Raw genomic sequence first — 10,542 nt, 5'->3', positions numbered from 1 at the left:
GGGTATTTCCTAGGCAACCAAGAATGCATTGGGGTTAGCATCATCATGTGACATTAGGAACTAATGCTCAGTGATATGTCCCTTAACCTGACTGTGCTACCAGAGGAAGTTTCCTGACCTGGAGATATGAGGATTGCTTATTTCACATAGTGCCATCAATTTTTTTTTTTTTAAAAAAAAACAAAACTTAGAATTCATGTCTTGGTCAGAAGCATTGGTGATTCAGGGCAAATTCAAGGTCATGAACTTTCCTAAGGACAGACAGAGTCTTCTGTCAAGTATTACAAACTTAAGGAATGCTACTTGATACTAACAGGAATAGTGATTCAGTGACAAAATTTGAGGCATGCTGCCCTATGCTAGCACAAATAATGATTTAATGACAAAAGGGGTAAAATCAAAATTATTTTGAACTATTTGACTTTAAAGTAAACCTTGACCTCCATGAATTAAGGATGCAATTGGAATTTTAAAATCTCTGAGGTGTATTGCATATAAAAAAACTTTTAAGAGTAATAATTTAAGGGGTAAATTCCAACAGGTAAACCTCCTTAATCCTTGGGATAGGGCTCTCTGAGAGTTTCTCTGCTGCTTGAAGAAGCCCAGCATTGGCCAAATACTGCCACTAGTCCACCTGTCACTCTCCCCATTAGTTCTCCATCTGCTCCTTAAACTAATGCTTTTGTTGCTGGTGGTGGTGATGATGATAACTCTGACTTTTGTTTTTTTTTCAAGGTTAAATAAAGCAAAACAATGAAAGTTCTTTCAAAAGACAAAGTAAAAATGGCTGAGCACATGCACTCTTAGATTTTTAAGATCCCACTGTCTTAGAGGGCCATCTGAGAGATGACTAATATTATTGTATTATGGACAACAGTACTTTTGCCCTTCAGTTTAGATATCATGTACACATTTAAGAATTTGATTTTCAAAATAATAAGGAAGAAAACTTCAAATAAATAATATATACAGCCTACTTTAAAAAGATTTTGGATTTGAAATTTTTTCTGTGTTTGTTACAAGTGCATTAATTTTATATAAATGTATAAAAACTTTAAATATATAGTTAGAATAACATTCACATGAGTGTAGGAATTTGCAAAGAAAGGCATAACATATTTACACATTTATCCTTGATTAGCACAGTTAGCAGGAAAATTCTCCTGTGTAAGATCTCCACTTTTCCAGGCTCACGTCCTCACAAGTTCCACCATGTCCTCTAACGCTACAGGACCTCACTGGTGTGTCCCAGGCTGTGGCTGTGTTTGCAGCACCATCTGCTTTGTAGAATGTCAGTCCCTGTCTTCTGGTATCCACAAAGCAGAGAGAAAACTGAATGATGCTGAGGTGCCTCTCACATGGGCTCCTGCTCTCTGTGCTCCCTGCTCACAGCCTGACTCTGCATTGGACTCTGAAACCAGTCAAGGTGACTTTGAACTTGATGGTACTTAAACAGGCTCCTGCCAGTCTGTGCAGGACAACATGTAAATAAGATAAAGTCAAATGTTTAAATGGTTGCAAAGTGAGTCAAAGCACCAGGCACAAACAGACCTAGCCTGTCTGAGGCCAGCTAAAGCTTATGCCATGTCTTCTCCTTAAACAGACTAGATTATTCTACCTAAAAATAATTTAGATTTCTTTATTTTAGTGTGTATGTGTGTTTTGTCTGCATTTATGAATGTGTGTGTGTGTGTGTGTGTGTGTGTGTGTGTGTGTGTGTGTGTGTGTGTGTGTGTGTGTGTTTATTAGCACTATGTGTGTCCTTATTGCCCAATGAGTTCAGGAGAAGATATTGGATCCTTCAGAATTGGTTACAGAAAGTTGTGAGCTGCCATGTGCCAAGTGGATGCTGGGAGTCTTCTGCAGGAGAAATGAGTACTCTTAACCCCTGAGCCACCCTTTCACCCATTTTTAGCCTTTTGATTTCTGAAATGGTGAATGTTGAGTTATGGCAGCTCTCACCAACACAGCACAAGTGTCATCTCTTCCAAAGAAGAGTTTAGCTGTGGTTACAGGGAAGGGGGAGTTCAGAAAGAACTGCCAGCTCCAGAGGCACTCACACTTTGTGAGAGCTCCCTGCACTACTCCTGAGGCTGGGCTGGTTAAAACCCCATGCTGTCTCTGATGCTCAGGAAGCTGAGAGAGCTGCAGGGTCCTAATGCTGACACTAAAATGTTGGACAAATTTGAGGCATGTTGCAGAAGATGAATGGAAAGACATATAGATCAATGATATATAGAAGCAGAGGTAGACAGACAGACAGACAGACAGATTTCCTTTCTACCAAAGTTTCCTTGGCAGATAAAGACTAAATTATTTAAATGTCCCCAAACACTGCAGAGACATCAGACTATTTCATTTATATTTGTGGATAGGGTAGATCTCGGGCCAGGGCAGTGGCCCCCTATGTGGAAACCTAAACCCTGGATGAATGAGGTCAGAAAAGACTGGGGGCTGTGCTGGTCAAGTCAGTACTGCACTCTGTCAACAGCAGTTTCGGACATCAAGACACCCAGGACACCAGGAGGACTAGGAGCATGGTGTCTGAGGCACACATGGGGACTGCAGCCTGCTCAGACCTGTTCTTCCTCTCCAGCTGCATCTCCCATGGACAGCCAGATGCAGCGTCATGCTGGGTTTGCTAACAGCACTGGTAGAGTCACCCCAAGTTACTGGAGCCAGCAGCATTGGAGTCAGTTGTGAAGCCTTTCTACAGAACCTCTCCCCAGGAGTCTGAGTGACTTACCTTATTTTTTCATTTTTCAGAAGGAAAACTAAGATTTCAGAGTGTGTCCCTAATATGAAACAAGCAATAGACAAAAGATGTACATTTCACCAGTTTTGGTAACAAAGAGCATGCCCCTGCCTCGGTTCTCTTGGAAACCCCATTTCCCTCTATAGTCTGCAGTTCAGTCTAGACAATGCCCTGCCCCTTTCGTCACAGAATAAATGGGATGAGCATGTAATTCTTAGTGTCATTGTGACACTCTGTAAGATTGTGGTTCCATGACTGCTGGTGGATACCATAGTTAAGAAGGCAGCATACATGTTCTTCTGTTCCTAAGTAGCTGGGAATAAAATATGCCAAGTCTGTTGCATTAAAAAGATAGTATTTGACATTTTTGGAAAAAAGTGCATGCTCTTTTCTGCAGAAAAAAAAAGGATAGAGGAAAATCAAAGTAATATTGTCAAGAACTACTAGAAGATTCAGAAAGCAGATGTTAAGTCGGGAGCAGTGAGTGCTGTGCAGTCTCCCCTCAACTCCAACTCACCCCAGATGCTTCTGGCAGCCTTGGCCACATGGGCCAAGAGACAGTGGCTGGTTAAGTGCACAAAGAGTAGGAGGGAGTGATGTCATCCCTGGCTGGACTTTGCTCATTAAGGGGTGGCGTGGTGCGTTTTTGTCAATGATGTTCCTTTGAGACTTAGAAGACATAATGAATAAAGAAAAAAAAAACCTGAGAGTAATCTCTACTACAGAGCTATGATTTTCTCCTTGTGTCTTCTTTTCTTCTTTTTTGTTAGTTCCTTAGCTAACCCTTTGTTAATTTTATTTTTTATTTTAATTTCTTAGATGGTCTTTTAATAATAATAATAATAATAATAATAATAATAATAATAATAATAATAAAAACCCAGAGTCAGAAATCAGGTTGAAAGCTGAAAGATCAGAGAAGCAGAGTTCCTGTTTCCTCATACCTTATATAGCTTTCTCTGTCCTGCCATATTACTTTCTGGGATTAAAGGCATGTGTGCTTCCCAAGCAAAGGCATGAGATCTTAAGTGCTAGGATTAAAGGTGTGTGCCACCACTGCCTGGCTCTGTGTCTAATCTAGTGACTGGCTCTGTCATCTGATTTTCAGGCAAGCATTATTAGGGCACACAATATGTCACCACAGTAGTAGGCTCCCAAAAGTCAGCTCATACACCAGGGATGAATCCTGATCCTACTGCCAGAGGGCCCCTTAAGTAGACCAAGCTACACAACTGTCTCACTTATGCAGAGGGTCTAGGCATCACTATCCTTGACCTCAAGCTCTACTATAGAGCAACAGTATTAAAAACAACTTGATGTTGGCATAAAAAAATGTCATGTGGACCAATGGAATCAAATTGAAGATGCTGACATTAATCCACATACCTATGAACACTTGATTTTTTTTTTTTTTGAGCTGAGGATCAAACCCAGGGCCTTGTGCTTGCTAGGTGAGTGCTCTACCACTGAGCTAAATCCCCAACCCTGAACACTTGATTTTTTGACAAAGAAGCTAAAACTGTACAATGGAAAAAAGAAAGCATCTTCAACAAATGGTGCTTGCATAATTGGATGTCAGCATGTAGAAAATTGCAAATAGATCCAAGTCTATGGCCATGCACAAAACTCAAGTCCAAGTGGATCAAAGACCTCAACATAAATCCAGTTATACTGAACCTGATAGACGAGAAAGTAGGAAACAACTTTGAATGCATTGGCACCAGAGATCACTTCCTAAATATAACACCAGTATCACAGACACTGAGAGAAACAATTAATAAATGGGACTTCCTGACATTGAGAAGCTTCTGTAAGGCAAAGAACACAGTAAATAAGACAAAATAACAGCCTACAGAATGGGAAAAGATCTTCACCAACTCCTTGTGTTTTTTTTTTAATCTCCCAAATTTGTAAAATGGCAATTGTAACCTAAATTAAAAATGATCTGAAATTTGAACTTTGTAGATAAATCTCAAGCATGAGATACATAAGTCAGGTAATGCATGACCATAGCCTTAGGTACTTGTCAAAGTTGGTTTCTTTATTTCTCTCTCTCCCTCCCTCCATCCCTACATTCGTGTTCTCTCTCTCTCTCTCTCTCTCTCTCTCTCTCTCTCTCTCTCGTATGTGTGTGTGCGCACGTGCACATGCATGTGTGTTCATATACACTTCCAGTAGTAGTTTTCACAAGTGGGGACTCCAAATGTTGGAGTTCAGCTATTTAATCATAGACATTGCCCCTTATTAGTGGCCAACAGACTGACCCAGAGGTCCATCCCTCACCTGCCATTTTGTCCTCCCCCATCAAAACACCCACGTGCCATAGTATCAGTCACAAGCCATGTTCTTTAGAACTGCATTCAGTTTAAATGCTTGTTTCATTTTAAGTAGTAGTATGAAAATTACAGAACAATCTACAAAAACAAATGACTTCATTGAAAATGTAAATATTTATATTGCTGTCACCTGGACAATATCCATAGTCTTAGGACACTGCACATTCTGGTCATAGGATACAGAGAAACAAAGCTGTACTCACTAGGAGACTTCGTCCTTGCTAAGTGGCTTTCCTTGTACCATGAAGTGTCATGTAGGCTTTGGAAGCAGAAAAGTCAGCAGCAGTCTACAAGGCAGCCCCTGGGAGTGTGAAAGCTAGCCAGCAGGGAGAAAAATGCCTGGTCATCTCTAACTTGATTTTTCCATGTCTTGTGGACACTGTATGTGGTGTCTTCCAACAAAAGGTCTTACCATCAAGATCTAGGAGGTAACAACAGGCTGTGTCATTTTGAAAGTCTCCAGGACACACATGAGAAACAAGTCCATAAAAGATAGCCCACACCTGGTACTGGGCTGTTGGGCAGTCTATGGCTTCTGGGAGCCATATCCCCAGTGTAGAGCATGTATAGCCACATGAATACATAAAGAAGAACAGCAAGGCTTTTCAATATGGCCTTTTCAATAAACATCCTTAGATGTCCCCTTCTCTGTCCTCACTCTCATCCCTTCCCCACTACAGGTTCCTTCCCATCAACCTTTGTCCTTTGTGCCACTATAGTCCACTCTCACCTGTCCCCTAAGATCTCTCTCTCCCTTCCCACCAACCAGCACTTGCCAGTTCCCTGTATTCTACAGATTAGCAAATTAAATACACAAATCCAAAGGTTCAACACTAAGATCCACAGATGAGAGAAACTGTGTGGTATCTGTTGAAAACAAAATTCATAAACATGTAAATAGATGCTCATACTGAGAGCCATAGTTACCCATTTCACAATCCAATGACATTAATGTGCATCCATATGGCAGTTCTTGTAAAAGAGTCTGCCATGAATTCTCTAATGTGTGTGCAGTCATCCGCTTGAAACTGTCAGTATTCTAGGATTACCCATTATTTTACTTAATCAGGGCCAAAGAAAAACTGAAAAAATTTTCTTCCCCTTGCAAGTAAAGTGCACAGAGAAATGGATGCACGAGGGATAGCAGGACCCATAGCTGGGTCTGGCCACTGAGTGAGGTCCTCTCCCCATGTTCTTCCAGATCACTGGGACCAACTTGTGAGATGAGGATACTCCACCGAGAACAGAACCTCTCAGTGTCACATGATCCTTAGGGGAAAGGGGCTTCAATGTCATAGGTTTCTTTTGCCACATTATATTCAATTAGCTTTCTGAGTAAAGGTCATATGGAATACATCTCGGAGATTTCAAAAGCTCTAAGTTGGATCCTTAGCTCATAGATGTTCAGTCTTAGTTCAAACCTCAGGTTAAAATAAATGTTTAAAAGAAATTTGATTTCCCTTTGGAAGGGCTGGGTTATGATAGTCTAGGGGAGAGATGCTACAGACTGTGGTCCTTCTGGATGCAGCACATTGTATGTCACCTGGATACTTCATGACTCTGAAATGTGGCGGTTTCACTAGGAGTTATGATGGTTCTAATCACAGATGTGAATTCTGTTTTGAAATTTTCTTAAATTACAAGTAAATTATAAACCTCAGATCTGCAGGCACAGGGAGCTTCCTATCAGCACAGTCAGGATGAGGCACACATCACTGAGCATAGAGCCACATGACACTAACCCCAAACATTCTTGGTTGTCTAGGAGACACCCACGAACATCATCATCTGGATGAGCACTGGACAGTCAGATTTCACCCTGGTGGGATTCTTCAGTCAGTCCAAACACCCTGCCCTGCTTGCTGTGGTAATATTTGTAGTTTACCTCATGGCCTTGTCTGGGAATGCCCTTCTGACCCTTCTGATACTGTGTAACCCCCACCTTTACACACCCATGTAATTTTTCATCGGCCAGTTGTCCATCTACATGACACCAGCAGCTCAGAATTTTTCCTTCTGGCTACCCTGTCTTATGACCAATTACATGATTACAGTTCCTGCTAAGTGTTTTAAGAGCACACTGATAGACAAACACAACATTTTTTGCTGTCAAGACCCTCATAAGGGTCTGTCCAGAGTCATTCAGACTAGGGAAAAGTCCCTGAGTTTCTTAGCCTCTCTTTTAACAATTGTGCCATGATTTGGGGACAGGTGAGGGACTTTCTGACCACAGCCTCCTTTGGAAGCATTGGGATCATGTCCCTCCATATTGAATCTCTTCCTTGAAGAATGTACACTGATTAGCATCCTTCCCTTGGAGCCTCCAGGGCCTCTTGATCTAGAGGACAGGTGACTCACTAGAACTGTGAGACCTTTTGAAAGATGTCCTATAGCCCTATGAGACCTAGATGACCTTGAAGGATCAGGGTAAAAAGTACTGCATCTTAATCCCTCTGTCCACATGGAAATAGGCCTCTAAGTAGGGCCAGTCAACACCCAGAAGGTCAGTTACACCAGTCTGGTCTGATATTTTTGAAGTTTATATGACATTTGAAGAGGGGGAATACTTTTTTGTCCACTAAGTCAGCCCTTGTAGATGTTTCCAAGAGTAGATCAATAACTTCAGAGGCCTCTAATGATTTAAATAAATGTTTGATTGAACTTTGACCTTCAAATTTTGATGAACATCACTTAATGATCTTTATGGCTCCACTTAACGTATGTTTTATAAGTTACTCAGACCTTCTGTGACCTGTTGAGAATTTTCAGCTTTGTATTTATTATTTGATTCTGGAAATATTTAGCCATCTTAATTTAGAGGTAAGAATATAGAAATGCACTTCTTACTAAAAATATCCTTATTGTTACTTCCTTGTAACATTTGCTTATTTGGAGAAAAATGCACAAATACAAATTGAATTCCTATTTGGAGGGAGCCAGTTACTGTGGACATTTGTGCTTAGATCATACTGTGCATAAGCTTCCCTTATTTCGATAAACTGTTTTTGTTTCATTTCTATGACACACCCACGTGTGGCTTGGGTTCATAACGTTTAATTACATAGGATTTGATTGTTTGATGACACTGGTATTTTTCTTTCCTTTCTCCAAAAAAGGTCCTTGTGAATCAGTTTCCAGAACTCTAAAAAGCCTTCACATTTCAGCTGGAGAAATTCACACAGGACCTTAGTCATCCATGAGTGATGATCAGTAGGGCAGGCAGGTGACATTGGGGTGGAATGTTGTCATTTTGGTAGCTGCATGTGCCCCTCGATGTGCATTAGATGCTGGACTCTCTAATCTACTGGGGGCCATGTGCTGACACCATGCACACCTAAGACATCTGTGTCCTAACAGTGCTGAGTCAGCTGACTAAGTGTTGGACACAGCACAGTGGCCAGGCAGGAAGTATAGGTGGGTCAAGAGAGAAGAGAATTCTGGCAGGTGGAAGGCTGGGGCAGGGAGACACCGCCAGCCACCGCCATGACAAGAAAGAGATAAAGTAAGCCACAAGCCACGTGGCAAAGTATAGATTAATAGAAATGGGCTAAATATAAGAGTAAGAGCTAGACAATGGTAGGCATGAGCTAATGGCCAAGCAGTTTAAATAATATAAATGTCTGTGTGTTTATTTTACAAATGGGTTGTTGGACTAACAGGGCTTGGCAGGGGCTGGAGAGAAGCTCTCCAACTATACTGTAGTCCCACACACCTCTGTCACCTACAGTAGATGCAGACAGACCAGACAGGTGACAACAGGGAAAGACCCCTTTTCTTTCCCCTCTCCTGCCAAATCCACTCAGGGCCTGCACTCAAACCAAGTGTGGAAGGAGTCTGCTCCATCTGCAGACTAAAGCCCTGGGAACCTGAAGGGGCTGAGCTCAGGAGTGTGGCCTGATGAGCAGAGGACACTGTGACCAGAGGATGGAATGGGAACACCACCATGACATGGGAACATGGTCAGAAACCTTCAGCACTCAGAACAAGTACAGAGCAATTTGGCTGCAGGATCAAGAGTGCTGAGGTGGATCCATCTTCTTCCCTGTTGTGCATTGTCAACTACACAGTTTACACTTCACAGATGTGTGCAGTTTAAGGCAAAGTGTCACTTTCTAATATGTGACTTTTGTTCCACTGATAGTAATATATATATATATTCTCATTTTCCTCTAAGCCATTTGTATTTATAATTATAGTCATTCTGTAATTTTTCAAGTCACTATTTAAAGCAAAACAAACTGAACTGAAAATTTGAATGGAATGCAGTTCCATGACTATGTCTTCTGACTGAGCAGAACACAGCCATGATGTGATGGGGAGAACACAAGATGGTACATGAGATCAGTCTGGGACATACTAGTAAGGGGAACTGAACCCCAAGCTTTGGACTCCACACTTACAAAGATAACAAGACAAAACTACTGACAGTTTCTATGAACAGAGAGAGATACAGAGAGCAAAGAGCGAATGGGAGGGAATAGAATTCTGCATAGTGAGCAAGGGCCTGAACACACAATAACTAACTCATGTTTGACCAAATTACTCCTTACGATGGTGATAGTCCAGGCTATTGTTAATACTGGGTATGACTTTCCACTTTAACAAAACTGAAGGGTAAATTAGCCTGTGGCAGAGGTTTCTATCACCATCCCTGGCTCATTTAGTTAATTTCTTCTTTAAGTCCCACAGGGGAGCTATTAACACAATCTATATCCAGGAATGAGCAGGGTCTGGCCAGTGATGATGTCACTTACCTCCCATTCATCCTGCACTTAACCAGCTACTGTCCCTTGGCTCATATGACCCAGGCTGCAGCTGCATCTGATGGTAAGTCTACCAGACAGGAGAGAATGCCCAGTACAGGGTGGGTTCTACACAGACTGTTCTTCAAGACGTTTGTTTTATCATTTACTGTCTATATTTCGGTGAAGGAAAAAATTCGGCCTTCTTTTCTCTCATTTTTGGTGGTTTGAGACAGGGTTTCTCTGTGCAGCCCTGGCTGTACAGAACTTGCTTTTTAAACCAAGATGCCCTTGAACTGAGAGATTTACATGCTTCTACCTCCCTAGTGCTGGATTAAAGGAGTGCACTACCACACACAGCATCTTCCTAAAGCTTTACTTTTACAATTCTTACTGAGATTTTTTCTAATGAAGGAATATGTGTTAAACACACACACACACACACACACACACACACACACACACACACACAGAAAACTTGCCTTGATTTCATTGCTGATCACCTACCCAGTCTCACAAGTGATAAAATTGTAGTAGGCATCTGCCAACACCCCATGCTCCCTTCTGTATTTTTGGTGTTCATATTACAATGCATTAGTTTTCCAAAATTTTCTTTTTTGTTGCTTACTGAACTTCAATTGTGGGTAATAATTGGGGGTCAAATAATGTCAAAAATTCTTAATTTTATTTATGTCTCATCATATAAAAC

This window comes from Onychomys torridus, chromosome 8, assembly GCF_903995425.1.
Source record: "Onychomys torridus chromosome 8, mOncTor1.1, whole genome shotgun sequence".
Taxonomy (NCBI): Eukaryota; Metazoa; Chordata; class Mammalia; order Rodentia; family Cricetidae; genus Onychomys; species Onychomys torridus.
Note: the sequence above shows the minus strand (reverse complement) of the source record.